Raw genomic sequence first — 7,168 nt, forward strand, 5'->3', positions numbered from 1 at the left:
CCAGTTTAATGTCATGAGCACTGATATAGACAATGCTATCCCTTTATCTTCTGATAGTTGTCCTCTGTGGCTCAGGAGGTGGGTCTGCCACACCTGCTTGTCTGGGATCAAGACCGTGTTTTCAGCAGTATAGTATAGATTGGTTTTGCATTTTTGCATCATTGAACGACGATGTTGCATAAGGTGTTTGCTAATATGGGGCTATTTCTCATGGATTTGTAGCCACCATTGTGTTTATCATTAGAGTGATACAATTTGAGAGCAGGTGGAAAATAGCAATATCCCATGCTGTAGGAATTCAATTTTTTAACTGTTTGGTGAGGATACATTACATCTGTGAAAGGAATATTTAAGTCTTGTGTACTTTGCAGCTGTGTGCCTGAAAGTATTTCTGGGAAGAGGCAACAGGCCTGTAATAGATCTGTTAGCTTGCTTACATAAAGAAGCTACCAGCAGTCTGCATTCTGTAAAGGTGGTGCCAACACCAGGCAATGTTAATGTTACTGATCCCATCAACAATCACAGAATCATCTAGGCTGGAAAAGACCTTCAAGTCTTCAAGCTGGATCATCAAGTCCAACCGTCAACCTAACGAGTCTTATCACTAAACCATGGCCCTTAGTGCCACATCCACAAATCTCTCAAACACCTTCAGAGATGAGGACTCCACCACCTCCCTGGGCAGCCCATTCCAACACCTAACCACTGTTTCCATGAAGAAATTCTTCCCGATATCCAATCTAAACCTCGCCCGGTGCAACTTGAAACCATTTTCTCTTGTCCTACCATTTGTCACCTGAGAAAAGAGACAAATAATGACCTTACTGCAACCTCCCTTCAGGTAGCTGTAGAGAGCAATGAGGTCTCCCCTGAGCCTCCCCTTCTCCAAACCAAACACCCCCAGCTCCCTCAGCCGCCCCTCACAGGACTTGTGCTCCAGGCCCTTCACCAGCTTTGTAGCCCTACTCTGGACACGCTCCAGGGCCTCGATGTCCTTCTTGTAGTGAGGAGCCCAAAACTGAACACAGTGCTCGAGGTGCGGCCTCACCAGAGCAGAGTACAGGGGACGATCACCTCCCTGCTCCTGCTGGCTGCGCTGTTCCTGACACAAGCCAGGATGCCGTTGGCCTTCTTGGCCACCTGGGCACACTGCTGGCTCATGTTCAGCAAACTGTTGACCAGCAGCCCCAGGTTCTTTTCTGCTGGGCAGTGAATTTCCAGCCACCCTTCCCGCAGGCTGTACTACTGGGTGGGGTTGTTGTGACCCAAGGGCAGCACCCAGCACGCGGCCTTGTTGAATGTCACGCGACTGGACACGGACCATTGACCCAGCCTATCCAAGTCCCTCTGCAGAGCCTTTTTCCAGCAGATAAACAAAAACTACAGTTATGTGGTCTTTTTAATTTCTGCTCCTTTGAGTTGGATGCCAGTTAAACACAGTTTGGTACTGTGGTTTCCACAACTCCAAAAGTGTAACTGGAAGCAAAGCGGGACAGTACTTGCTGTGCCACTTCAGTGGGGTCATCTGCTCTCTGATACTCTGCCTGCTGCTCTGTGGTACAAGTTAGCAGAAGCAGAGATTAGAAATATCAGGAGTATCTGTGAGCAGGGCTTTCAAAGACTTTAGGCATCTAGATAAAGTCTGAGTACTGCAGCTACTGCTTGACAGGTGTCTGAAACAGATTTGGTCCTGTGGACGAGTAAGAACAATAAATTCAGCCCACTTTAGAGAAACTGATTTTTCCTTTCTTGTGTGAGAAACAAATCTTATGGAAAATCGCAAGACAGTGCTAAGCTGTAGCTAACGCTCATCTTTTTGGCCCATAATGAAGTCACTGGCAGAAACTACAGGCATGCTGTAGGGGAAGGGATGATTATCACTGAAGAAAACCTTGGTGAGAGGCCAGGGAAAAGTAGCCCTGTCATAAGAACATGAGCAAGGAGGAGAATGACTTGCACAAGAGATAAAGCAGACAGAATCTGGAAAGAGATGTATGCACCACTTCTGCTTTTTATGCTGTTTTTTTTTTGTTTGTTTGTTTTTTGGTTTTTTTTTGCAATACCTATGCTTGTTGCAGTCCACTACAACAAACTGTGTTTAGCTGTCAGTGTCAGCCAGGGGTAACCAGACAAATCATTTGCAAGTCAGCAGCATGTGCATGGCAATTGCAATATGGTTGGGTGCTTTGTGTGTGTGGGGGGGGGAGCAGGAGAATTTGCATTTACTCAGCAAAACAGGGAAAAAGCAGGGCAGTGGGAGGGGTGGGGACAGCGGAAGCATCCCTTAGGTTAGAGATCAGCACAGAGATACCCCTGAAAACATCGGGATTTTTTTTTTCATTCCATAAATATGGAATTTCTACCCAACTTAAATTTTGCAAAGTTCAGAGGGGAAGCAGACAGCAGTAGACATCTTTCTAGCCTGGATGCTGTGTCATCTATCAAAAGTCAGATCTTTTCTTTGTCCAGTAGAGAGAAGGAGCTTCAGCTTGAATCTTGCCCTTGCAGTAGTCTCTGAATACCGTAATCCTAGGGACTTCCATAGTCCCAGCAATCACACTTCAGGGAGGTGGCTTTCCATGCTACCATCCACCCTCCTTTTGAAACATTGCATTCATCCAGAGGAAAAGGAGTAGTGTTGTTACAAAAATGTCGTTGTTCTTGACAAAGCATGATTCTGATGGCAGTAGGAGCCCTTCGGTATGTAATGATCAACAACCATTTAAAAGCTAGGAAAATAACATGAGGAGGAGAAACCTGAATTTGTATCACTGGTACAAACTTAATGAAAGTCCAGTGATTTAACACCACTTTTTTTCAGAGTGTTCCCAATGTACTGGAACAGCTGGGGAGAAAAGAGCGTCCCTTAAGAAACCCATGGCTCTCGTGGTACCTCTGTGCTGGACCGGGGTTTAACCCTCACATTCAAAGGCAAGCCTTCAGCCTGAGGTTCTCTGCTGAGGTTTTTATCAGTGAGACACTGCTGAAGGTGTTTAGGTACTAGCAGCTTTGCCAGGTGTAGGCAAATTCTCATAAACAGATCTAGCTGTGTACCTGCACCCTTGCAAATGAATTTTCCTGAGGAAGGAGCTGTCAGGAGCTTTCTAGATGAAGGAGGCATGGATGGGCAATAGCTCCTTGCCTTTCCTGCAAGCTATGGATGAGACCCAGGCGCCAAAGAGAAACATCAAGGTGACACCAATGGGCCTCTGCTGGAGCCCCATGGGGCCATGGAGAAAGTCCCTATCCCACCACCATGAAAGCTGGGTGTGACAGCAGTTGGAGAGGCTATTCTGGACTGGAGCGACCCTCCAGGGATTTTCTTCCTCGCACGTGGGTCTGGTGAAAAGCTGTGCCAAGAGTGCAGGTCTCAGCAGTGTCAGGCTGTGAGGCACAGGGAAGAGCGTGAGGCATTTCTTTAATGCTCGTGTCAGGCAGATGAATAACCCTTTATAGCCACGGGCATTGAGGGAATGGGTGTTTGCCAGTCTCTGCATGTTGCTTATATAAACATAAATTTACATATGTACAGATGCTGCATTTCCCTGTCTCTGATAAAAGGTTTTCCTCGCACCTATACAGGCTTTTGACTGCATAGGATTACTTTTGACCCTTGAAGACAACTAATTTGTAACAACAGAAGGGGCAGTTTGGCTTTCCGACTCCTTCACCAGTGTTTTCACCCACTGGCATAGCACATCATCACACCCCTAATACCAATTGTGCTGCCAAAAGCCACGTGGAGGGCTGGATGCACACCTTACTGCCACAGGGCTGCAGCTGTAGCTGGGAGAACTTCAGGGTCCTGCGTGCCTTCAGGTTGTCGCCTAGTGAGCTGATCTGATGTCCTTTGAGTGGGGCGGTGTCCTGCCCCACTTCTGTGGGATGTGAGGCCGACAGACTTCATTCTTTGTTCTGCCCCTTGGGTTTGCAAGGGGAAGAAATTTGGTGTCTTGCCAGAAAATCACTGAAGGTGCCCCCTGCAGATTTAAAGCCCAGCTCTTCTTTGATATTCTGCTTCTTGAGAAACAGGTGGGGGTTTTTTTCAGCCTCTGTTTACCATGGCACAGCCTTTCTCCAAGCACCTCCGGATCACTTTGCAATCTTTGCTTTCTCTGAGACAGTTTTGAGAGTCACAGTGGTATTTCCAGACAGCAGAAAGCCTTACAGGAACCGAACACAACAGTAATTAGTACAGGTACTGCACCCAAGCCAGAAAATTGATAGCCTGTAAAGTCCTGGCACTCTGAGTGAAAAATGGCCTATTACCGTCCAACAGGGAATGGTCAAACAAACAAAATACAGCCAAAAGTGTGTGAGCCAAAACACATATATGAAAAGCGTGATTCCCTTTAGCTCCAACAGGATAATGCCCAAACCACAGAAATGTTGGCTTAGGGATGACTTTTTTTTTTAATTCATGCCTTTATTATTAGATTTGCAGTGTCCCCTTTGTACACATGCATCTACACAGTGAAGGGATGAATGGTGGATGCAATCACTGCCCTGTGTCCTGCACTAGCTTTGCATATCTTGTATTTATAGGTCTGCCTTTGCCATGTACTTGATTGCATAGCATCTGTAGTATAATTTTTCTTGCAAAACCTCTGAGTTTTTTTCTCTGTTACTAGAAAAGAGTGGTGGATGGAGAACAGGGAGCTTAGTTGCAAAAGCTACTTAGACACTGTCTCATAAGTAACCTCTGGAATGGGTTAGAGAGGACAGATGCTGTTAAGGCATATATTAGAAAGAGCCCTGTGCCTGTAGAGTAGTAACCATGAGCTGCTTTCACCTTGGTGGGTTTGTGTAATGCTCTCGCTGCCTCCATTCCCCTCTGGTGCCATGCGGGCGAAGATGGCTGTGCAGGGCTGAGAGCCTGGCAGGGCTGAGGCATTCCTGTGTGCACGGGCTTTTGACAGCGTAAACACCAGCTTGGAAACAGGATCATCATCTTTATTCTTTCAGTGCCGCGGGTCTGGCGACAGCACAAGCGGGCTGGCAAAGGATGAACATCTAAAATAGGAAGTGGTGTGTGTGTGTGCTAGTGACCCAAATGCCCTTGGGTGAACGCAGCACCAGGGAGGGGATCGCTGGCTGCTGTTGGGAAGCAGGCTTGGGGTAGGGTATGCGGGGCAAAGCTTTCAAAAGCAGCACTGCAGGCTTCAAGCTGCTTTACAGACCCTCCAGATTGACACACAGACATGTGATTTGCCATTTAGAAACACAGAGTGATCACTGGATTTTCTGCGCCTAACAAAGAGAAAAAAAAATTAGGAAATTGCTGTCAGTAGCTACAAGTCCTGCTCTGCACATGTTAAGGCTCTGCCCTGGTTTCAGCTGGGATAGAGTTATTTTTATTCCAAGTAGCTGCTGTGGTGCTGTGTTTTGGTTTTAGTGTGAAAACAATACTGATAGCTCGCTGAAGTTTTGTTGTTGCAGAGATATGCTTACACAGACCCAAGGCATTTCCAGTTTCTTCTGCGATGAGGAGGCTCTGGGTTCACAAGGAGACTGGAGAGGGACACATCCAGGACAGCTGACCCCAGCTGGCCAAAGGGATGTCCCATAACGTGAGGCATCATGTGGGACAATAACACTGGGGGGCTGGCCAGGGTGGTGCTGGGAGGGTGCTGCTTGGGGCTCGGTTGAGCATCATTCAATGGGTGGTGAGCAATGGCATTGTGCATCACTTGCTTTGTACATTCTTTTATTGTCATTATTATAATTCTTATTATTTTCCCCCCCTTTTCTGTCCTATTAAACTCTTTTTATCTCAACCCATGAGCTTTTACTTTTTTTTTCTTCTACTTCTCCCCCACCCCACTGTGGGAGGGAGGAGTGAGCAAACGGCTGTGTGGTGCTTCACTGCTAGCCAGGTTAAATCACAACAGGCATTTTGGTGACCAGCATGGGGCAAGAAGGGTTGAAATAATGACAGATTGGACCAGAATGTGTTAAAATAAAATTTATCTCTCTGAGCTGTGTTTGGTCTCAGAGATGTGTTGTGTAGCACATTACTTGCCGTGTGTGTTCCCTGCCATGCTGTTTGTCATCTCTGGGGGCTGGTTTAAGGTTATCATTTTGCTGTACTGTGTAACACTGTCTTATGATATGATAAAATTACCGGTCGTGAGACTAATCTGGTATTTGTACTCAGCACTACCGTCATCTCTGTACTTCGGGAACCATCTCTCAGAAGCTATTAATAATTACACTTTTTACCCGTACTCCTTGTGGAGCTAATCTATGTGGAAGACCCAGTGGGGCAGTTCTCCTGCTTCTTCACCCTCCCTGCCTCCTTCATGTACCCTTCTCCTCTGAGCTAGATATAATAGCTCTTTGAAACTTTGAATATCCTATTGCTATATCTCCTGAATGTGTTTCTGGTTAAACTATTTAAGAATACCACCCAGAGATCTGTCCTGAGACAGGATGGTTATGAGTGGCAGGCAGTGTGGGAGGATGCGGGCAGGCCCCTAGAGCAGTGGGCACCTCCAGTGCTCTGGAACTTCACCCCTGGACCAGTGCAGAATCCTGAAAAACTGATAAAATGCTTGAAAAAGGTATGCCATCACCCTGGCAATTCCGAAGAGACACAAATCACTGTGAGATGCTGGGGCTAGGCCTATGCCTGTGGAGCTGCATGCAACAGAGCTCCAACCCCTGTGACAGGCCCTGTGGCCATGCCAGTGCTGCTGACAGGCCCCACGGCTGGGCCAGAGACCCAGCCTGTGCCAGTATCAGTCACACCTACACACAAAAGGAAACACTGGATGTGACAGACAGCCCACTGAGTAAGAAAAGGAGCTCCTTCTCAGACAGGGAAGGGGGAAGAAGAAGGTGAGGCAGGCTGCTCTGGAGCAGGGCCGTCATGGGAACAGGAGGAGGAAGAGGCAGATCTCACAAAAGCAGCAGTAACCACCTGATTCCTGTCCCAGGGTGATCTATGAGATAAGTGAAAAGATTTCAGCTATCATCCAGGCGAGCACACTGTCACCTGGCTGCTCCAGTGCTGGGATAACAGGGCCAGTAGCCTGGAATTAGAGGGCAGAGAAGCCAGGCAGCTGCGATCCCTCTCTGGGGAAGGGGGCATTGACAAAGCAATTGGAAAAGGGGCACAAGTCCTCAGCCTCTGGAGGCAACTCCTGTGAGGTGTGAAGGAAAGGTA

This window comes from Anser anser, assembly GCF_964211835.1.
Source record: "Anser anser genome assembly, chromosome: Z".
In the NCBI taxonomy this organism is placed as follows: domain Eukaryota; kingdom Metazoa; phylum Chordata; class Aves; order Anseriformes; family Anatidae; genus Anser; species Anser anser.